Below are 23,036 nucleotides of genomic sequence, written 5' to 3' on the forward strand. Positions count from 1 at the left end.
GGATTGTGGATTTGGGGTTTTCATGAGCTGTACGCCATGATCATCACAATTATAACAAATTAAGCTAAGCAGGGGCCACCCTGGCTGCATATGAATGGGAGAATAGAAGTGTGTGCACTGGAAGATATTCCCCACTTAGGGGATGGAGCTGCTCTGGGAAGAGCAGAAGGTTGCAAGTTCCCTCCCTGGCAGTTTCTCCAAGATCGGGCTGAGAGAGATTCCTGCCTGTAACCTTGGAGAAGCTGCTGCCAGTCTGTGAAGACAACACTGAGCTACATAGGCCAATGGTCTGACTCAGGATATGGCAGCTTCCTATTTCCATAACTTTAAAAATATACTGCTTTCTAGACAGAAGGGAAAGAGACGGACACGAATAAGTATCATTAAAACATGCCACAACTTTTTTAGAAGAAGAAGAAGAGCCAAGGCCAGAAGAGGTCATTTCAGCTCCTCAGAGCTCTGTTGCAGCCAGAGAACAGGCCCTAGAGAGGTGGTGGGAGAGCGGCTGTTCAAGGCCTGCCGTGTGTCCTGCGTGAAGGAAGGAGAAAAAGAAGAAGAAGACACAAGGACTCCTATAGGTTTCCATCCCTTAAAAGAGTTGGGGTTTCAAGAACTGGGAGGCTTTTCTTCTCCAGGGGGCTCATAGAGTAGGAGTCACTGTATATGGTTAAAAAAAGGCACAATACAGAAGGGTTAAGGCCTTCCACTGCAGTCCAACTGGTGTAATGCCTACCACTATTTTGCTGATAAAACTATCCTGAAGGCAATCAAATCAAGCAGGAGGCTTATGGGAAATTTCTGGGAAGAGAATGTGTCGTTTTGGACACAGTTGTTAAAGCATTTGTTATTTTTAATGATCATTGCTCTCTCTCTCTCTGTTTAAGAAAAAGAAAAAACAAAGTACAGATTTAAGGTGAACACAAATTACCTGCTTCTTGTTGTATCCTTATTCAGTGCTGAATAATCATGAGGTGGGATCACACTGTCACTGTTACTCAATCCACTGATTTCATTTAACTGAGTTTTTTTCAGGGGGGGGGGAGTGTGACTTTATCTTAGTTGAAAGGTTTTACAAAGTTTTCGATGTTCAACAACAGGAAGTTCTACCTAATGATTTGGGTAAGCTCTTCTCCATAGTGTCTAGTCAAAACAACTGGAAATTCAGCAATCCAAAAACCTTTGGTTTAAGATGAGAGTTAAGATGCTTTACTTTTCTGCCCGCGCTCTGAAAAGAATGGAAATTGCAACTGAAGGTGCCCATCTTAACTTTGTACAGTCTGGTATATGACGATGGCTTTAGAAGTGAGGCTGCATGCATCCACACTTTGGCTTGGTCTTTGGGCTGGACATTGGGCTGGGGAGGGATGCATCCAGGCAGACATTTAACAAGTGCAGTTTCCCTAATTACTTCCTAGAGATGCCTCTGGTGAAATTCTGCCTGATGCATCTCTGATCACTGCACAGGAGACTCTCCTATCCTGGCTGCTCCTCCGACCCTGTTTACGGTCGTGAAAACAACCCTACACATATTACCCGCATTTGTCAAATAGCCCCTGACATGCATCGGCTTGCACTATTTGTCATGAGCAAATTTGCTGGGCTGCTGCAGCTCCCCTCCACAGACACATGTTGGAAAGCATGGCTTTGCACGTTGGCCTCCCGCAGCATGGGGAAAGGGGAAGGAGGGGCCGCCACTGGGGTCTGTATTTGGGCCTGTACAAATCCGTTTGGATGGCAGCCAAGATCAGGCCGGCTGGTAGAGTGGCAGAAACGGAAATTGGATCCTATATGCTCAACAACCACTGTTGCTGTTCCCTGAAGCCACGCTGGGGATGGAAGTGGGGTTGGGCTGGAGGAGGGGGCTGGTCTTGCAAAAGGCAAGCCTTGGTTGCCAAGAACAGGCAAGTCGGAACAGCTGCTGCTAAGAATTGCAGGGGCCCGGACTCTGGAGCGTGGGCAGGGCAGGGAGGAAGGCTGCCAGGAGGAAATGTGTGGGGGATACCAGAAGAAGAGAGGGACAGTTCTCGTGCAAAGTTCCCAGCAGAAGTTCTTGTGCAAAGGTTTGACCGTTTGGAAAGTGGCAGAGCGTGAGACCGACACAATGCACACACACACATACATGGATCGTGATGAGCACGCTTGTGCAGGGATTATGATCGTCAGCCGTGGCTGCCGTGTGGGGTTGCCGAGTCCTCAAGGACTCTGAGTTTGTGGAAGCCTCCCCATCTTCAGCTAGGCATGAGCAGAGCTGTCCTGTTCTCCTCCAAGAAGTGCTGGTGGATCGTGGAAGGAGTCCATTCTGCTCCAGGTCTGGTGCAGAGTGAGTGAGTGAGTGAGTGAGGGTCCAGTTCCACGGGGCCTCAGGCTGCAATGGGCCCCCTCTTGTCTGCTTGCCCAAAGACCACTGCTAAGCTCCCAGCATGTGGGGTGGCGAGGGCACTTTCAATGCACAGGTCAGGGTCTGACTCGGTATCAGGCAGTTGCCTGTGTCCCTATATACCTGCATTGGTGGTCTGTGGCAGGCACAAAACCTCTTGCCCTTTACCTTTTTGAGTTTCTGCCAAATGGAGTAGTCAGGGAAAATGGCAAATTAGAAATGGTAATATTACTTGTCCGTGCTAATTGCAGTACAAAGGGCAATGGGAGGCAGAGCAACAGACATCCAATAAACGCACCCATCCTTCAAAAGAAATGCAATTTACAGCCAAGGACAAATATTTGCCCAGAGCCCACTTCTCATCTGCCCACCTCCCTCTTTCTCCCTTCCTCCAACTACCTGCTTCTTCTCTCACCGAAGCCTCTCTGCATTCTCACTGAATGGATTTTGAAGGGAGGAGCCAAAGAAATCAAAAGATGAACGGGGGGGGGGAGACAGGGGTTCAGGATAGGACCAGTTGTGGGTTGACAAGTGAGAGGGAGATGATTAAACTGAGCGGCCACCTCTGTCAATAGCTAGTAAGGGTTCAGTTCTTCAGCAGTTTGGTCCTTAACTTATGAATGGCAAAGCATGGTGTGGGTGGTGGGCGCGGATTCATTGTTCGGTGAGAAAACTCAGTACAGTGACCTGAGAGAGCTTGAAGAGGCACAAGGGATCCGTGGCTTCCTCATAGACTGTTGTGGGTGCAACCAGGAGCGTTTTCAGACAGCAGGCTTTGCTGCGGGTTTACCAAGGTTTTTACTGCAAGTTTGAATTTGAAAAAGAAAAAAGGAAAGATGCAAAAAGTGGATTTTTTAAACCCTGGATTTAAAATCGGGCTATGTTCCCATGTGTACTGAAAACCCAAATTGTGCCATGTGCAGTGCTCCCCAATAGCTCACAGGGACTTTGGGGTAAATCTGGCTGATATGTGAATGCACACCTTCCATGCCAGAGAAGATGTGAGCTGAAAGCCCCATCTGGAAATGCTCCAGGGAGCTTGGAGGGCAAATGTCCCCAGCTTGGACCCAAACACATCTGAAAAGACTCCTCTGTTCCTGTGTCCTATCAAGACCTCTCAGCTTGATTGAAGACACCCAACCCACCTTTTCTGAGAGGCCTTTGGCTTAACCCAAGGGTTGTAGGAACGTAGCAAGTCGCCTTATATCAAGTCAGACCACTGGTCCATCTGGTTCAGTGCGGTCTACACTGACTTGCAGCTCTGTAAAGATTCAGGCAGGAGTCCCAGCCCTGGAGGGCTTCAGGGTTCAATTCCTGGAGATGCTGCCAGGAATTGAACCTGGAACCATCTGTATGCAAAGCAGCTGTGGCCCAGTCCCCTCAAATGTAAACACCCATCCAAATGCAAACCCTTCTTAGCAAAGGGAACAATTCATGCCTGCGACCACAAGACCAGCTCTCCTCCATTCAGACACATGCACACTGAATAAGGCTGCCAAGTTCCATTTTTGACAGGGCTTCAGTGCCTTTAATAGGTGTGTGAAATGGAGAAAATTAAACAGATGAAACTTTTCCTGGCATAAAGTAAAGGTAGAGTTGTGCCGTTGAGTCAGTGTTGATGGAGACCACGGTGTCCCGGCGACCATGGAGCCCTGTGGTTGTCTTTGGTAGAGTACAGGAGGAGTTTACCATTGCCTCCTCCCACGCGGTCTGAGATGATGCCTTTCAGCACCTTCCTATATTGCTGCTGCCTGATATAGGTGTTTCCCATAGTCTGGGAAACATACCAGCAGGGATTCGAACCAGCAACCTCTTGCTCCCTAGGCAAGTTATTTCCCTGCTGTGCCGAGATGTATAAAGAAATAAGAACAACCTTACTAGATCCAACCAAAGATCCACCTGGTCTCCCCACCTCTTGAAAGCATCTGGTTTGCCACTGTAGGACCCAAGGGAGGCTGCCAGTATGACTTATTATGGTTATCTGAATCTCCAGAGTGTTCCCAATAAAGCTGGGGGGTTGTGAGGAAATTCCCTCAACACTTGCCCACCAGCACCTGGGAAGGCAACACCTGCATCACACCAAGGGGTTAGCTCTGTCAGCCTCCTTCCCCTTCAGAAACAGAACAGAGATACCTGACTGGTGAGGAAGCCACAGAGTTATAGCATTTTCTTCTGTGGAGACCATTAGACAGCTTTCCCCCTCAGAAGCAGAAGGGGTTGTTTACACTGGGAAATTTTCTGCTCTTTCGCTGAAGCCCCTCTCCCCACACCCTCGCCAATGAGGTCCATTAGCTTTGCCCACCTGCTTGTCTTAACTGTCTGAGCTCATGAACATTCTATCCCATTGACTAACATAGGGGCAGTTAGGGGTTTTGGATGTCCTGGGAACCCTTAGGTTTTCTTCTTCAGATTTTTGTGAAACCAAAGTATCTGCGGGCCATCCCGAGGTTGCTCGCACTTGCCCTTAGGTTCTCCAATTCTCTGCCCAGAAGGATCATAACATCAGCTCTTTCGGATCTAGTCTATAGATTAAGTGCCCAACAGACTGGAATTACAAAGAGGTAGATCCCAACTAGACATTAGGAAGAATTTCCTAACTGCAAGAGCTGTTCAACAATGGAACAGTCTGCCTCATGCAGTTGTGGCCTCTCTTTTTGCTGGAAGTTTTCAAACAAAGGCTGGGCAGCCATCTCTCAAGAATGCTATAAAGTTTCCTATACTGAGCAGGGGGTTGTCTAGAAGCTCTCCAAGGTCCCTTCCAACTCTAACCTTCCATGATTCTGTAAGACTGCTCAAGAGATTTTGAAAATGGGGTTTATGCAAACAGGTAACTAGGTTAAAGCTCCCCGTTTGTGTGCAAAGCCTCTGGATTAGCATTTTCACTGAAGGGGTGCCTAGCCTGGCTGAGCTCGGAAGACCTAGAATACAGCTGTTTCTAGAATCCTTCGGAAAATGTCTCACACCTCTTCTCTCTAGTGCCGGAGAGCTCTGTGGAGGATTTCTGCATTTCTAATTAATACTGTATCTTTCTATTTGCCTCCTCCAAGCAAACATATATTTGAATTCAAGCACAGAACAAACAATATTCAAAACAAAACAAAACTCAAATGCTTGTGTAGATGTTACATTTATGTGCTACAAACCATTCAAAGCAGTCTCAAACCGTCTGGGTCTATGATACCATCAAACAGGGGTGTCGGACCCATGGGTTGGGGCAGCCAGACAGCCCACCCAGCAGATGCCCAGACACTGCACCCCGAAGGTTTCACACACACCCCACCAAATCTCTCATATTGATAAGTGGGGTCATTTGGTATGCCAGGCCAGACACAACACCTCCCACTTATTACTAGTAAGCTTGCTGGGTGGAGCTGTCAAAAGTCTAGGCAGGTCTTGGAAGATATGAATAATTCCCGCATAAGCAATATATACTTCTACAACCCTAGCCCGATTCAGACATTATGCCGTACAAGTGTTCAGATGCATGTAATACACATGTTTGTGTGAATGACTACACCTGTGTTTGTTTTAAAAGTAAATCTGGATACAGGCCCTTCAAATGCATGCCTCAGATAGGAAGTGTACTTCTGTAGCTGCATTCAGCATGACATGTGAATGACTGCACCTGTGTTCATCTGTACCTATGTATACTGTACACTCGTTGTACAAGTGTTGAACATAATGTGTGAATGGGCCTCGTATCACCAAGCCCAAGTGTCTTAGGCCAGGGGTTCTCAAACGTGTCCCCAGAAGTTGTTGGACTCCAACTTCCATCATCTCCAGCCTTCAGCCATTGTGGTTGAGGATGTTGGGAGTTGTAGTCGAACATCTGGGGACCCCTGTCTCAGATGTATTTTTGTGCCTAGGAACTATTAGGGTTACAAATGAATAAGTTGAATAAGAAGAGTTACTTTTCTGCTCAGAAGCATTCACCTGCTTATACTGATCAATGGCAGACATGGTGAGGAAAATTATTCAGAGTAGCCCCATTAAAATTAAAAGGACAAGTTAGGCATTGCCTAATTTGATGTAAACCATTTAGAGTCATTTGGGTTGGGCAATATAGACATGTAATAAATAAATAAATAAAGGTTAATAACTTGTCCTTTTAATTTCAGTGGGATTACTTTGAATAATTTCCCTCATCATGTCAGCCACCTTCTTTAAAGAAAGTAGAATGTAGTTGCTCCTTACCCCAGGAGTTTCAAACCTGGGACCCCAGATGTGTGGCTGGGGATGATGGGAGTTGTAGTCCAACAACATGTGGGGATCCAAGGTTGGGAATCCCTGATCTTGCCCCTTATTTTCTTCTCTGGCTGACTGAAGTTTTCTGACAGAGTTTTCTCCAGCCTTGCTATCTCAGATATTGTAAGTAGAGTGGCAGAAAACTGGGATTAGGACCTCCCGCATACAAAGCATGCATTCTGCCACTGAACGATGGGCCACACATTATAGCCTTGGAACTATTCTGGCACCACAGACATGGATCTAAATCTGGGCAGGCATAGGAAAAAACGAGGGATTGTGAACCAAGGACATCCATGCTCCTTGCAACAGATCCAGAAGCAGGAGCTCTGGTGGTATCCTGGACATTGTCGTTCCTGAGGGTGTTCAGGATCCTGCTGGCATCCTGTGGTGTAGTGGTTAGAGTGCTGGACTAGGACCGGGGAGACCCGAGTTTGAATCCCTATTCAGCCATGATACTTGCTGGGTGACTCTGGGCCAGTCACTTCTCTCTCAGCCTAACCTACTTCACAGGGTTGTTGTGAGGAGAAACCTAAATATGTAGTACACCGCTTTGGGCTCCTTGGAGGAAGAGCGGTATATAAAAAATGTAAAAATGCAAAATACCAAAAAAAAAAAATAGTCTTGTGGTAGCAAGCATGACTTGTACCCTTTGCTAAGCAGGGTCTACTCTGCTTTGCATTTGAATGGGAGACTACATGTGTGAGCACTGTTAGATATTTGAGGTCCCAGATTCCTTCCCTGGCATCTCCAAGATAGGGCTGAGAAAGACTCTTGCCTGTAACCTTGGAGAAGCTGGTGCCAGTCTGTATAGGCAATACTGAGCTAGAAGGACTAATGGTCTGATTCGGTAGAAGGGAGCTTCCTATGTTCCTAAGTGCTCTACAAACTAACTGTTCTCCACAGAGAGGGAAACAGTGTTAAACTAGTTAAGGTCCGCAGTGATTCTCAAACTTGGGTCCTCAGGTGTTATTGGACTTCAACTCCCATAATCCCCAACCAAAGGCCACTGAGGCTGGGGATTATGGGAGTTGAAGTCCAATAACACCTGAGGACCCAAGTTTGAGAATCCCTGGTCTATAGTCTAGAAATGGTCTTAGAGTCAAGTTAAAAAAAAATCCAGTTAAATTATGTGACTAATAGTCTGTTTTGATCTCACTGTCCCCAAAGTGTTGTTTCATAAAGGCCATGATGCATCCTCCAAAATGCAGCATCTTTTGGTGAGCATAAATAGGTGCAAAGTTAGTTTGAGAGGGTGTGTTTTTAAAAGCAGAGGGTTTCTACTTCTATTCTTCTATTTGCCACGTAAGTTGTTATTGTTAGAGAGTAATTACTTATCCTTTATAAGTCATTGGACAAGAAGCCAAATTTAACTGAGAAAGAAGAGTTTGATATTTATTACTAACTAAACATAGCCTAAGAAAACAATAAACAGACTAAGGCCGTATTCACACATAATGCAGAACCACAGTTTGATGGGCCAGAGGTTCCGTGAGTGTTACTTGTTACGAAATGCAAATCTCCATCTTAACTCAATAATATCTTACACATACACTCTGAGTGCTCTGAATGGGGGACATTCCTCCCTTTTGTTACTAAATGGGGACAGTTTCTTATTTTTGTCATTGAGGGGACAAGTTACAGACCTAAGCCCTTTTCCACAATAAGTAGACATATAAGTTCAGACCCATTAAGGAGGAGGTATCTCCAGTTTGGAGGAAAAATCTCATGCCTGGATTGGACTAAGGCCAGCGTTACATCAGAGATGCGCTGACTCTTTCCATTGGGTCCTAGAGCTGTCTCTCTCTGGAAGAATGGGAAAGACTTCTCCCTCTTTATTCACTATAAAATAGGGGACAAGAACCTATTTCACGGTTCTATCACGACAAGAACCCCAACATTTTGTCACCAGTACGGTCATGAGTTGCCAGCAACTTAATGCTGCTTCACCTAAGGACTTGCCTACTGCTAGACTAAGATAAAACTCAGTGCTAGTTAGTTAGTTAATGTTTTGTACTTTCTTTTGGATTCCTGTCTGCCAGTTTCCTCTCTTCCCCCCAATTCTTTATTCTATGTGCAATCCTTGTTTCTTAATAAAGTTCATATACTTAGAAGTAGTTTCAATCTGGTTTAAAAGATTTTGGATGGTTACTTGCAAGACTCTTCCCCATGTGCCTCGTAAGGTCATGTGCTACTGTTGAGCTGTTTTTAGAATAATATATTGTTGTCTAGAGCTGGGTTGTGTGGACTCCGGCTGTACAGTGCCTGTAAGGCCCGAGCCAGACAGTTCTAGGTTGCTGAAGCTGTGTCTAAGCCTGGTCAGTGGCTTTGGATCAGTCTTCAACTGGTGGCAGCCTACCTCGAAAGAGCTGCGTGCTCCTAGATTGGGATCAGAGCAATCTCTCTACTGAGAGTAGATCCCAGGAAAGTGTAGATGAAAACCCCGTTTTGTCGCATATGCGAATGCGAGCATTTAGGGGTTGGCACAGCGACGAACCCAAGGTTTCAGATTTCTAACTCTAGTCTGAACCCTGGGGTTGTAGTGAGTTCCATCGCTGCAACTTGAGGTTTGATGCAGTCTGCAGTACATCAAAATTCAGAACCGCAGGCTGCGTCCCCTGGAACTGGAGTTGAGGGAGGAAGTTCCTCCCTCAACTCTTGCCGTGATTGGCTGTGTGGATTGTCCTTCATGAAAGAAGGAAGCCCACACAGCAAGTTCCCCCTCCTCTCTGCCGTCTTGCTGACTGCAGAGGGGGAGCTCTCCCTTTCATCCATATTAGGACAGGAGAGCAGGGGGAGCGGGGAGCAGAACATTACGTGTCCATGTGGCCTAACAGTCTCATAGGAAAAGAGAGGGAGAACCTCTCAGTTTGAATTCAAGGCAACAAGTAAGGAGGAGACAAACAACAAACAAACAAAAAACACAGTGACTGCACCCCCAACAAGCCAGTACACAGACACGTTCAAATACATACAAGCATGTCTTAGATCTAGAACAGAGACAACGAGGCTATTCTCATGACCAGGGAAAATCGGGCTAGGAGAGCCTAGCCCAATTTTTGCTGGTTGTGTAAACCACCGGGCTCGCAGGAGAGTCCGTTGGTTTACAAGCGGGTAACCTGCTTAATTGCCCCTGTCCTTAAACCGGGTTTTTAAAATCGTGTGTTGCTGTGGTGTGGCTCTGTGCCACGGCAAACCACGAGTAGATCCCCGAGCGGGAGGCTAAAAAGCAGCCTCTCGGCTCGGGGGCCTCTCCAGCATGCCCTGTGCCCCTGAACTCCCAAGCCCCCACCAGATCTGTGACGGAACCGGCCGTCGTGTGGGCGTCCGCTGCGTCCGCCCAGGGAGGGCTTACTGATCATCTGCAGGGAGAGCGGGCTTAGTCTGCTCTCCCCGCAAACCTGATTGGGCTCTTCTCACTTGACCGTGAGAAGAGCCTCAATGTCTGTAGCAAACCCCAACGGTCATAGTGCAAATCATTTTCGAACACATGTTAATACCCAACAGGCTGTGAGCTGGCCCTTTCCAAGCCATTTGCTCAGTTAGAACAGAACAGGATTTGGATTTATAGAGCAGCTTTCGTAGGCTGCTTCTTTCAAGCCCCTTTGCAGAGAGGCCTGATTCAGATGTAGTGCTGGCTGTGGTTGAGCATTACATGCATGGCTGGCATGAGCCTTTGGTTTACACAGTTCCCCTCCCACCCCTTTTAGCATCTGGGGAGAAAGTTTAAAGTTTCCGTCTGAGGTTTGTAACAAACCACAGTTTCCTGTACCTAGGAACATAATAGGCACACAGGAAGCTGCCTTGTGCTGAGTCAGGCCGCCGATCCATCTAGCTCACTGTCGTCACCTCTGACTGGCAGCAACTCTCCAGGGCTTCAGGCAGGGACCTTTCCCAGCCCTACCTGGGGATGTTTGAACCTGGGACCTTCTGCATGCAAAGCAGAGTCACTTCCACGGAGCTGCAGCCCTATCCACATCCCTGGTTTGCGATTCGGGTTGTAGCCCTATTCAGACATGATTGAATGGAGGCTGCATTTGCGTGCCGCCTCCGAAAGTGCGCTGGAAGCCCCGCCTGGCCCATCGCCCACTGCCAGTTCCACATGCCAGTTTCCCTGGCATGTCACTGATGAGTCAAGGCATTCCTCTGGAGAGGCAAACACGATCAGCATTATGGCAGGTGGTCCCATGATCAGCAGGCTCGGGCCACTGTGGCTGTGGATGATGGGAGCTGTAGTCCAAAGCCATCTGGGGACCCAAGGTTGGGAACCCTTATTCTATGCAGGGGCTTAGCTAGTGGAGAGGGGGCCTGTGTTTGCCCCTCTCCCTGGAAGCCCCTTGGAGTGAGGGAGATAATGAAGAAAATAGGGAGGGGTGGTGGTGCTTGGGGACCCTCAGGAGCAGTGTGGGGGGGTCCTTTGAACCCATCCGCTCAGTTATAGCCACACCCCTGGTTCTATGGTTTTGTATCAAGTTTGAACCTATTCACTGAACCTTTACATCTCTTCATGACCTGGCTCCTTTTTATCTATCTCCTCCATCGCTTTTGCTCTGTTCTCCTCTTTGGTCTCTCTGTTCAACAAAAATTAATTTTCCTATTAAACCCGCTCTCTTGTGGCATTCCTCATCTTTGTGTTCTCTCTCTTGTGGTTCCCCGTGTACGGAATGTCCTTTCTTTCCATTGTCTTTCCCCCTCTTTTTTGTCCCGCTTCAAGACATTATTTAAAACTCATCTTTGTGCTTTTGCACTTCTTGATGTATCCAAGGTCTCTTTCAGCTCTAAAATTCTGTTATTCTGTGGTTTGGTGCCCCCCCTCAACACCCCCCCCCTTTCCTTCCTATGGACAGATGCATTCTTTTCTCCTTTAACTCTTTTTCCTTCTTTCACTCTCTCCAAGCTTGAGCAAAGTTCCCCCATTCACCCCATCTCCTGTTTCTCTCTTCTTTTTCTTTGGGGCTATTCTCACAATCAGCAAAAATCAGGCTAGGAGAGCTGATCGTGTAAACCGCTGAGCTCACAGGCGAGCCCGGCGGCTTACAAGCAGCTAGCCCACTTTTGTAGCCCTCCCCAAAGCCCGGGTTTGCGGAGCGAGTGCTCTGCAAACCCAGGCTTCCCAACTGTGAGTAGCCGTGGCATGGCTACTTACGAGTAGACCCTTGGAGGGGAGGCGAAAATCCGCCTCCCAGCTCCGGGGTTCTCCCCAGTATGCCCTGCGCACTCACACAGGGCATACTGGAGCTTCTGGGGGCCGCACGGCCCCCGAGCTCCCAAGCCCCCACTGGCTCCATCACAGAGCCGGCAATCGTGTGGGCAGCCGATCCAGCCGCCCAGGGCTCCCTCCCTGCTCTTGTGCGGGGAGAACGGGCTTTTACAAAATCTATGGACAGGGACTTGGTGTTTTAAAATTTATTTCTGTACTGCACCTCATGCATTCTAGGCACTCAATAAATAACGGATGATGATGATGATGATGATGATGATGATGATGATGGAGCAGATGATGCTATGGGACTAAAAGTGCCTTTCTGGACGCTTCCTTGTTTCCCACCTGCTCAGCCTGTATCTTAAAACAGTTATAACAAGCAACCATTGAGAACCAGGGTAGTGTCATAGCTAGAGTGTCAGACTAGGACTGGGGAGACACGAGTTCAAATCTCAGTTCAGCCATGAAACTGACACTGGGTCAGCCACTTCTCTCTCAGCCTAACCTACCTCTCAGGAGTCCCATTCACACGTTATGCTCAACACTCGTACAACAGATCTGCACACAGGTACAGTCATTCACATGCTACGCTGAGTGCAGGTACAGCCATACCCTTCCTATCTGTATCGTGCGTTTGAAGGGTCTGTATCCAGGTTCATTTTTAAAGTGAACCCAGGTACAGTCATTCACACAAACACATGAACGCGTGTACAGACATCATAATGTCTAAATCAGGCTGAGGTTGTTGGGAGGATAAACGTAAAACCGTGTTATGAGCTAGAAGTATAAAAATAAATACAAATTAATTAAAATTGCTCTCTCTGCACAAGTCCCCTCCCGCTCAGAGAATGGGGTGAAGTGGGGGAATGGGACGCTATGTGCAGGTGGGCTGTCCAGGAAAGGTGTCAGATGCTAACAGCAGTATCTACATTCCAGCCAAGGGAATGCACTTTCTCTTCATTCTGAATGCAGTTCTTGGGATGGTACAACTTGTCCCAGATCCCTCCAGACGTTGGGCTGCCTGCCCTGAGCGCTGGCACGTGTCGTGTGGGTCTACAAAGAGGGGAGGCTTGACGGATGGGAGGCGGGTGAGGAGGTCGGCCTCTCCTGCCCTTTCCATGGATAATTGTTGGAAAATGAACAGCCTGTCTCTCTCCGGTGAATGAATCAACTCCAAGCTGTTAGGATAAATTGTGCTCATGGCTCGTGCCACCGAGTCCCCCTTCCACAGCAGCAGGGCCGCTGCTGTAAATCAGCCGCCGACGGTCCTAAAGTGGGGGAGAAAAATGCCGTTGTCTAATCGGGATTTATGGGGCAGTAAACTTCGCCTGCCGCTTGTTAAGTGCACAATGCACTGTCCCTGGGCTTGAAAGGCATTTGGCAACTCCTCTCCTGCACTCTGGAGTGGACTTCCATGATATCTCAATGCACAGGGCGTTCTGATGTGCTTTTTGTCCCCACCCCCCACCCCCAGCATGCGACTGCCGGATCTGGCACAGCATCAAAGGCTCATTTATGGCCCATTTTCTCATGTGGGATGCGCCATCATGTGCCAGCAATGCGCTCCTGCCATTAGCTTACACTCAAACAGTCTGACTCTACCCAAGAGGATAAATGGACACAATTCATTTGATCAAAATGAGGACACTTGAGGTCAAACTAAACATTATTTTAAGCACATGACTGAGGCTACCATGCTTGTTTTTATTCAGTAAATTGCAGCCACATTGGGAACGAACATGGGTGGGGCAGGGCGAAGGGGGCTAACCTTCTGCCCTGCTTTTTTCCTGGTCTGGATCAGGCTCTGGTGGCTGCTATTTGCTCTAGTGGGCAAAAAACTCCCACTGCACCAGTGGTGGCCTGAACTAAATGAATGAAGTTTTAAATAACCAAAATGAATCAAAAGCAGGGATCTTCAAGGCTGGGCCCCCAGATGTTCTTCCACTCCCATAATCCCCAGGCCCAGTGGCCTTTGGCTGAGGATTATGGGAGTTGAAGTCCAAGAACATCTGTTGAGGATCCCTCGATTAAAGGAAAAACCAAATTCTATTCTTAGGAACAAAGAAGCTGCCTTCTACTGAGCCAGACCCTTGGCACTGAACCACATTTGCCATTTTGTCACCCACTCACCCAGTTTGGAGAGATTTTTTTGCAGCTCCTCACAATCTATTTTGGATTTCACTACCCTAAATAGTATAGGCTCATCTGCAAATTTGGCCACTTCGCTGCTTACTGCAACTTCTAGATCATTTACGAACAAGTTAAAGAGCACTGGTCCCAGTACTGATCCCTAGGGGACCTCACTTCTTACTACCGTCCATTGGGGAAACTATCCATGTACTGTATTCCTACCCTCTGTTTCCTGTCCTTTAACCAGTTACCAATCCGCACATGAACCTGTCCCCTTATTCCAAAACTGCTAAGTTTACTCAAGAGCCTGTGGTAACTTTTTCAAAAGCTTTTTGGAAGTCCAAGTATACTATGTCAGCCAGATCACCTTTATCCACATGCCTTTTGACACTCTCAAAGAACTCTAAAAGGTTATTGAGACAAGACTTTCCCTTGCAGAAGCCATGCTGGTTCTCCTTCAGCAAGGTCTTTTCTTCTGTATTTTTAACAATTTTGTCCTTAAGTATGCTTTCCATCAATTTACCTGGTACTGAAATTAAGCAAACCAGCCTGTAATTTCCCAGATCTCCCCTGCATCTCTTTTTGAAAATCAGAGTCACATTGGCTACTTTCCAGTTCTCTGGTATAGAGCCTGATTGTAGGGACAAGCTACATATTTTTGCTAGGTCGGAGATTAGTAATTTCACATTTGAAATCCTTCAGAATTCTCGGGTGAATGCCATCTGGCCCTGGTGATTTGTTAATTTTTAAAGACAGTTTAGAACATCTTCCCTTGTTGCCTCAAATTGGCCCAGTTCTTCAGCTGCTAAACCTGAAAAGCTCAATTCCGGAGAGGATATATGGTCGGTATCCTCCACTGTGAAGACAGATGCAAAGAACTCATTCAGCTTCTCTGCAATCTCCTTATTCTCCTTAATAATGCCAACCACATCCTTGGTAGGTTTTCTACTTTTGATATATTTAAATAAGTTTTTGTTATTCCCCTTGACACTTCTAGCTATATGCTCCTCAAACTCTCTTTTTGCATCCCTTATTGTCTCCTTGCAGTTCTTTCGCTGAAGTTTATGTTCCTTCCTGTTCTCTTCATTTGGGCAGGACTTGCATTTTCTGAAAGAAGTCTTCTTCCCTTTTATAGCTTCCCTGGCTCTACTTGTTAGCCACGCTGGCATCTGCCTGAACTTGGTGGTAAATTTCCTCCTTCTTGGTATATATGTACTTCCAGTATAGTGGTTTTAAATAAGTTCCATGCTTTCTGGAGTGATTTGACCCTCCTGACTTTCCCTTTCAACTTCTTTCTTACCAGTCCCCTGATTTTTGAGAAGTTTCCTCTTCTGAAGTCCAACGCATCTGTCTTGGACTTCCTTGACAATTCTCCACTTGCATATATGCTGAATTGGATCACACTATGGTTACTGCTACCCAATGGTTCTGCAACTCTGACATCTAGCACCAGGTTCTGGGTACCACTCAGGATTAAGTCCAAGGTCACCATCCCTCTGGTTGGTTCAGCAACTAACTCGTCTACTAGTTGGAGGGCTACTAGTTGGAGGGCTAAAGGCCACCTCCAGCCTCAAAGGCAGGATGCCTCTGAGTACCAGTTGCAGGGGAGTAACAGCAGGAGAGAAGGCATGCCCTCAACGCCTGCCTGTGGCTTCCAGCGGCATCTGGTGGGCCACCACTGTGCGAAACAGGATGCTGGACTAGATGGGCCTTGGGCCTGATCCAGCAGGGCTGTTCTTATGTTCTAACTGTTCTAAGGCACAATCATTTAGCATGTCTAGAAATTTGGCCTCTCTGTCATTACCTGAATTTACCAGCGGGGAAGTAATCAGCCTAGAGAGCAGGAGGCTGTTGGTTCAAATCCCAGCTGGTGTGTTTCCCAGAATATAGGGAACTCCTATATCAGGCAGCAGTGATATAGGAAGATGGTGAAAGGCATCATCTCATACTGTGTGGGAGAAGGCAATGGTAAACCCCTCCTGTATTCTACCAAGAAAACCACATGGCTCTGTGGTTGCCAGGAGTTGACACCAATTCGACAGCGCAACCTTTCCTTTCCTTTATGTCTGGGTAGCTGAAATCACCCATTATTACTGCCCTGACTCTCTTTGACGCTTCCCTTATTTGTTCCTCCAACTCCAGGTCACTCTCAGCACTTTGATCCGGAGGGTGATAGCACGTCCCTAAGAACACATTTCCTTTCAGTCCTCGTAATGTTACCCATAATGATTCTGTGGAGAACTCCGGTCCAAATAACTTTTCTAGCTTGCTGGAATCTATCCCTTCTTTAATATACAGTGCCACTCCTCCCCCAATCCTCTCTTCACTGTCCCTTCTGTAGAGTTAATATCCAGGAATAATCGTGTCCCACTGGTTCTCACCGTTCCACCAGGTTTCCATTACACCCACTATATCTATGTTTTTCATTAGTAACCAAGCACTCCAGCTCACCCATCTTGGCTCAGAGGCTTCTGGCATTGGTATACAGACACCTATATGCCGGGTCCCTCACCTGGTGTTGGCGTGTGCTATCTCCCTTACCATCATTTGACCCATTTAGCAAGCTGTCCTGTGTTTCCTTCTGCTCAACTCCTGGCTCTACTTTGTCCCCTTCTGATTTATCCAAAACATGTGCACCCTCACACCTTAGGGGGTTTTGCTGGCTGAATGAGATACCTCCCAGTTCCTGTTGGCAATTCCCCAGGCATCATTTTAAAAGCTGCTCTGCGGCCCTTTTGATTTTAAGTGCCAGCAGTTTGGTTCCATCTTGGTTAAAGTGGAACCCATCCTTTTCGTACAGGCTTTGCTTGCCCCCAAATGTATCCCAGTGCCTAACAAATCTAGACCCCTCCTCCCGGCACCAACGTCTCATCCACACAGTGAGATCCCTCAGCTCCACCTGTCTTGTTGGCCCTGTGCATGGAACAGGTAGCAACTCAGAGAACGCTACCTTGGGGAACCTAGGTTTCAGTATGCTACTTAGCAGCCTAAATTTGGCTTCCAGGACCTCCTGACTGCATTTCCCAACATCGTTGGTGCCAACGTGCACCACAACAGCTGACTCCTCCCTAGCACTGCCTAACATCCTACCTCGACACAGCATGGCCTCCACAACCTTTGCACAAGGCGGGCAAGTCACCATGAGGTCTGCACGTGGGTCACAGACCCATCTTCCTATGCCCATAATGATTGAATCACCCATTACTAAAAGGCCCCCGCCCCTTGGAGGAACATCCTCTGTGTGTGAGGATATGGGTGCATCACACAAGGAAGGGGTCCCTGCTAAGGGAGTGTTGCCCTCTTCCTCAGACCGATGTCCTCCTTCCCTGAGACCCTCATTCTCCATGACAGCAGAAGGGCCCTCAGCCTGGGAGTGGGATGCCTCTACCACATCCCTGAGGGTCTCGTCCACACACCTCTCTGCCTCCCTGAGCTTCTCCAGGTCAGCCACCTTGGCTTCGAGGGAACAAGCCTGTTCCCTGAGAGCCAGGAGCTCTTGGCACCAAGCACACACCCAGAACTTCTTCCCCTCAGGCAGATGGTCATACATGCAACACTCCCCTCCCCTGGAGGCATTCTCCCCTCTAGCCCCTCTCCTGGAGGCATTCTACCTTCATAACTGGTGTGATTGCCTATTTAGGGTATATATTTGAAGCTATGTACTGGGTGCAGTTATCAGCTAATTAAAGGTTTTTAACTTGTCCCCCAAGACAATCACAGAAGTTGGGTAGTACTCACTTCATTCTTGCCCTGGGTGTCTTTTCTGTGATGAAGGGAGAACACTTATGTGCCTCCTCACAGTGTTCCCTGCTAATTCCCTGCCAAACTCCTGCAGAATTCCTTTGATATAGCAATAGCAATAGCAATAGCAATAGCACTTACATTTATATACTGCTCTATAGCTGGAAGCTCTCTAAGCGGTTTACAATGATTTAGCATATTGCCCCCAACATTCTGGGTACTCATTTTACCGACCTCGGAAAGATGGAAGGCTGAGTCAACCTTGAGCCCCTGGTCAGGATTGAACTTGCAACCTTCTGGTTACAGGGCGGCAGTTTTACCACTGCGCCACCAGGGGCTCTGTTTGCAAACTCCTGTTAGCAAAGTTCCTGGGAGCAAAGCTTCTCTGGTCTGAATCCTGTATTCAAGATGAGCAGGCAAACTGACTCTCCTCAGGAATGTGACCCCTCCCAAAAGGTAGAATGTCACTCACCTGGAATGAATCCCCCACTCAGGCTAACTCCTCTGACAAACACTTCCAGCCAGCCAGAAATCAAACCCTAGAAAATTACTACCCTTAACAAACTTAGCTTCTTGGTAGTGGTCCTATTGTCCTCCACACTATGGATGTTTGTTCCTGAGTAGACAAATCATGGGGAACCTTCTCAAGCTATAGAGCCTTTTAGTGGTAACCCTGCCTCCCAATAGTGACATACTAGTTCCCTCAGACATACCTCCCAACCGCGGGTGATAGCGACATCGGACGACCCTCTGCCTTGATTGTCATTCTGAGGCCAGAGCTAGAAAGAAAGAAAGAGAGAGAGAGAGGAGAGGAGAGGAGAGGGCCTCCCCCCATGTTTATTTTAGTTTTATTCTTGCTGTCTATATTCTAGTTATATCATTCTTTTCCCTTTGCATGTTCTGTTCAATCATTTCCCCCCACCGCACCCCAGGCCTCCCACCCCTTTTTTTACCTCAGGCTGAGGTCAGTTTATGGCTACTCAGCACCTTTTTAAACTGTGTGTGTCCTGAGCAGCAAAGCTCCCGGCCTCTGACGGGCACGACTGCTGCCTTGCCTGTTTGTGGGAGCCCTACCAGATGGATTTGTGCCCTATCTGCAAGGCCTTCACGAGGCAGGCCAGGAGGAACAGGGCCTCCTGATGAAGATGCAGGCATGAAGAAGCACCAGGAGAAGAAGCATCCGGAACCTCGGAAGCCGCCCACTGTCTCCGTGGCTGCCTCTCCAATGCTGGGAGAACTAGACTCAGAGGAGGAGGAGCAGGACGATCCCGGTGATCGTGTGGAGGAAGGTAAACCAGACTGGGATCGCAGTGACAGCAGTTCCAGTACCGAGTCACAATGCTTCGTGGTACTAGGAGTGGGAGGAACAGACTAGGAAGGAGTGCCCCTTTAAACTCTGGGCCAGGGAGAGACCTTATTATACCCCTGAGCAGCACCAGGCTTGCTCCCCAGGCTGTTATGACTTTGACTATGGGCAGGCCCCTTGGGACTTTGTGCTTATTATGGACCCTAGAGGCCCTCCTGATTTTAGGGGAAGATGCAGCTGGAGCCTGGGGGACAGGGAGTGGCAACGAGGCAAGGACGACCCGGGAAGGCAATGGTCCCGTTCATGCACCAGATCTCACTCACCGAGGGCTAGGAAAGATGATTTGGCCCCTAAAATACAAAAAAGGGGAAAGGGAAAACTGCAGCAGCCACTCATTCAGATAAGCTGGCAACTCAGCAACCTGATAAACCTAAGCAGAAAGCACAGCCTTCTGTCCCTCCGGCTTTGGCAGATGCAGTGTCTGATTCTGATGAGGACGTAACCTCCTCTGCTAACAAGGACCCTGATGCGACTTCTGGGTCACCTGTACCTGATGACACCTTAGATGGAGATAAGGGCCAACCCACGGAGGATTATAGACCCTATTCGGAGCAGATCCAACATATGGCATCTGTTCTGGGTCTAGAAACACAGCAATTAAAACATGAGACGGCTGACCCAGTGTTTGATCTTATTAAGCCTTCTACTCTCGTACCTGTGTCCTTGACGTTCCTCCCCACTGTCTCGGAAGTAGTTAAGGCCACTTGGGCCACACCTGCATCAATCCTTCCGACACCCAAAAAACTAGAAAACCTATATAGGGTACATCAGGCTGACACCCTAAGCCAAATTCCATTGTAATCAAATCATCCCAACATGGTGCCAAATATAAACTTTTGTCAGCTCCTTCAGATCCTGATGGGAAGAAGTTAGATTCCTTTGGGAAATGTATTTATGCCACAGTGAGCCTTCAGCTCCGTATTTCTAACTATTAAGGGTGTCTGGCTGGTTATACTCATTTCATACTCGAGAAACTTGAGCCCTTCCTTCAGCAACTCCCGCCAGACTGGAAAGAAGCCACTATGACCTTCCTGAATGAGGGCCTACAGATTACAAAGCAACAACTGCATTCAGGGAGACATGAGGCAGACTGTGGATCTTGTAATATGGCTGCAGCTGTGGCATTGCATCATCATGCCTGGCTCAAATCTACCTCTCTGGGCCATGAGACAAAATTTTGTATAGAGGGCCTCCCCTTTGATGGGGACAACCTATTTGGAAAAGAGATGCTAGAAAGGATTCATAAGCTCAAAACAGCTGCAAAGTCCATGGAAATTCAATCGTTCCCGCAGAAGCAAAACAAGCAACGCTTTTGGACTCCCTTAGGGAGCCAAAGCCTACCTTTCATCCTTTTCGTCACCAAGCTCAACAGAGGAATAGATACCAGCCATATAAGTCCTTTCGTAAGCCTTCCACTCCTACCACCAAATCCACTCCAAGGCCCAAGCCGCCCTGCAACAAGAGAGCCTGACTCTCTGTCCGCTTCAAGAAGACTCCTCCCATTTGCAAGCGCCTGCCAGGATATTACTGAAGACCTGAGGATATTAACCATTATATGCATGGGATATGCGATAGAGTTTCATACTCTGCCCCCTTTTGGGGAACTTGCTTCATGCAACCCAACCCTGCATCAGGAAGTGAGCTCCTTACTCAAGAAAACGTTATTCAACAAGTATGTGTCAACACCGCAACATATTTTTATTCCCGGTATTTTGCTGTCCCGAAAAGGGATTGTGGTTTGAGCCCCATTTTAGATCTATGAGACCTCAACCAGTTTGTTCAATTAAAGCATTTCCGGATGACCATCCTTACCCAAATTTTGCAACTCCTATTGCGCAATGACTGGTTTGCGGCCAAAGACCTACAGGACTCATCCTTTCATATTTCTATCAGAACGCAGCACAGAAAGTATTTCTGCTTTTGCATTGGAAAGCAACTCTGTCCACAGCTCCGAAAGTCTTTACCAAATGCATGATGGCACTCCGCCAAAGTGCCATCCAGATATTCCCATACTCGACGAATAGCTTTTGGTAGCTGAGACCAAAGAGAACTTAATCCAGCACATATAGACAAGACTGAACCTTTTAGAACACCTGGGACTATGTGTGAACTGGAAGTAGTCAAAACGGACTCCCACAAGATCTATAGAATTTCTAGGCACTATCATTGACTCCAGGGGAAATGCTCACCTCTCTACCACTGTGGAGAATAGCAGACATCAGAGCCATGGCCCACAAGATCCTGAGTTCCAGGCGCCACCCAGTGAAATCTGTGCAGAAAATGCTGGGTTTCATGGCCTCCACTACTGCAATACTAAGTCTAGAGGACCTTCATATGTGCCTCTTGCAAAAGTGGTTCCTGTCATCGTTCTGCGCACAGGAAGATCGTTCAAATGCTACGCTACTATTACCAGACACTGTCCACAACTCAGTACGTTGGTGGGCCAGACGCTTGAATCTCCTAGAGGTCAGGACCTTTGTACATCTGGCAGCCACAACGTCAATAAAAACAGATGCCTCGAATTTGGGCTGGGGCGCCCACTGTGCCAACCCCAGCATATCAGTCCTATGGAATGGGTGCGAAAGCACTTGGCATATCAATTGCCTGGAGCTCTTAGCCATATGGAAGAGGATGAAAGCCTTCCTCCCACTGTTGGGCAGCACCTCCATGTGGATCATGACAGACAATGTCATGCCTGTGGCATGCTTAAACCGCCAGGGAGGTTCACACTCCCCTCCATTATATGCCATCTAGCTATGGCTATTTGAACCTGGTGCCTAGCCCACCATACATGGCCTACAGCCATGCACATTGCAGGGAGGGAAAATGTATAGGCAGACAGCCTGAGCTGCACCCGTCATGAGCAGTGCCACGAATGGTCCCTAGATGGTTCAGTAGTCCAAGGCTTATTCGAACATTGAGGACATCCCAGTATAGACCTGTTTGTGATGGAGGAGAACAAACAATGCACTCAGTTCAGCAACAGAGCAAGTCACGATCGCAACTCCTTAGGAGATGAGATGCTTTTCTGCTGTTGTGGGCCAAAGGTTTCCTCTGCTTGTTTTCCCCACTACTGCTCTTACCAGCAGTATGGGGGAAAATCAGAGAGGACTTGGCCGATTGTATCCTGATCACCCCCGGTGGCCCTGTCTTGCCTGGTTCCGCGCATTGTTAGACCTTGCCAATGGTCAGTTCATGACATTACCTGATCATCTAGATCTTCTTACCCTAGAGTGGGGATCAGTGTTTCACCCAGACGTCAGAAGTCTACACCTCATGGCGTGGAGTATTTCTCTCCACTGATCCAGGATAAAGCAGTGTTGGAAGTAATTTCAGCTGCTAGGAAGCCTTCCACTCAACGTTCCAATGTTGCAAAATGGAAATGTTTCACTGTTTATACAACCACCAACCTGGAAATACATCGAGATTAAGCTAGAATTCAGAAGACAAAGCCTGATTTGTGTGTGGAGTGGGTCCAAGGATCTCGAAGGGACTTCGGGATATGTTTGGCTGGTGTGTGAATGCACACACTCTCTGCCGAAGGAGATTCGAGGTAGAAGCCCTGTCTGTAAAGCCTCCTGGACCCTGGCTCCAGTCAGTGCTAGGCTGCTAGTTTGTCCACCTAGGTAGATAGCTCTACCAGCGTGCTTACAAGATGCGCTCCAAGCTCACCAGGGAGTTATTTGCACATGGCTTCGTGCTGCGGGGCAAATGTTGAGCAAAGCCACTTCAAAGTACACTCATGGCATTGAGGGAAGCAGCCCCTTCCCTCTGCTCTCCGGTTTTGTTTTGGTGCAAGTTCACATGGCATGCCTCCGTGTTTTCCTTCTAGCCAATGGCGGGTGGGGGAGGGGAGGGAGAGAGAGAGAGATTACTAGAGAGCAATATCTTCATTTCTGAAGAGAACATCCCTCGTATCATGCTAATGATTCTATGTCAGTGCCTCTCCCTATTTGCTCCGGCGCTTTCAGAAA

At 47.8% G+C, this 23,036-nt stretch overlaps 1 long non-coding RNA gene across 2 annotated transcripts; it reads right to left on the reverse strand.

The window, feature by feature from the left end:
* Positions 1-409: 409 nt before the first annotated feature.
* Positions 410-20,587, reverse strand: LOC128324390 (uncharacterized). 2 transcript variants are annotated; one of them, XR_008306824.1, is made up of 3 exons: positions 20,404-20,587; positions 18,410-18,475; positions 410-528 (listed from the first exon to the last, which is right to left on the reverse strand). It is a non-coding gene; the product is annotated as an uncharacterized LOC128324390 (long non-coding RNA). The 2 variants fall into 2 exon arrangements; XR_008306825.1 differs by lacking the exon at positions 410-528 and adding an exon at positions 12,022-13,093.
* Positions 20,588-23,036: the final 2,449 nt, after the last annotated feature.

This window comes from Hemicordylus capensis, chromosome 4 (assembly GCF_027244095.1).
Source record: "Hemicordylus capensis ecotype Gifberg chromosome 4, rHemCap1.1.pri, whole genome shotgun sequence".
Taxonomy (NCBI): Eukaryota; Metazoa; Chordata; class Lepidosauria; order Squamata; family Cordylidae; genus Hemicordylus; species Hemicordylus capensis.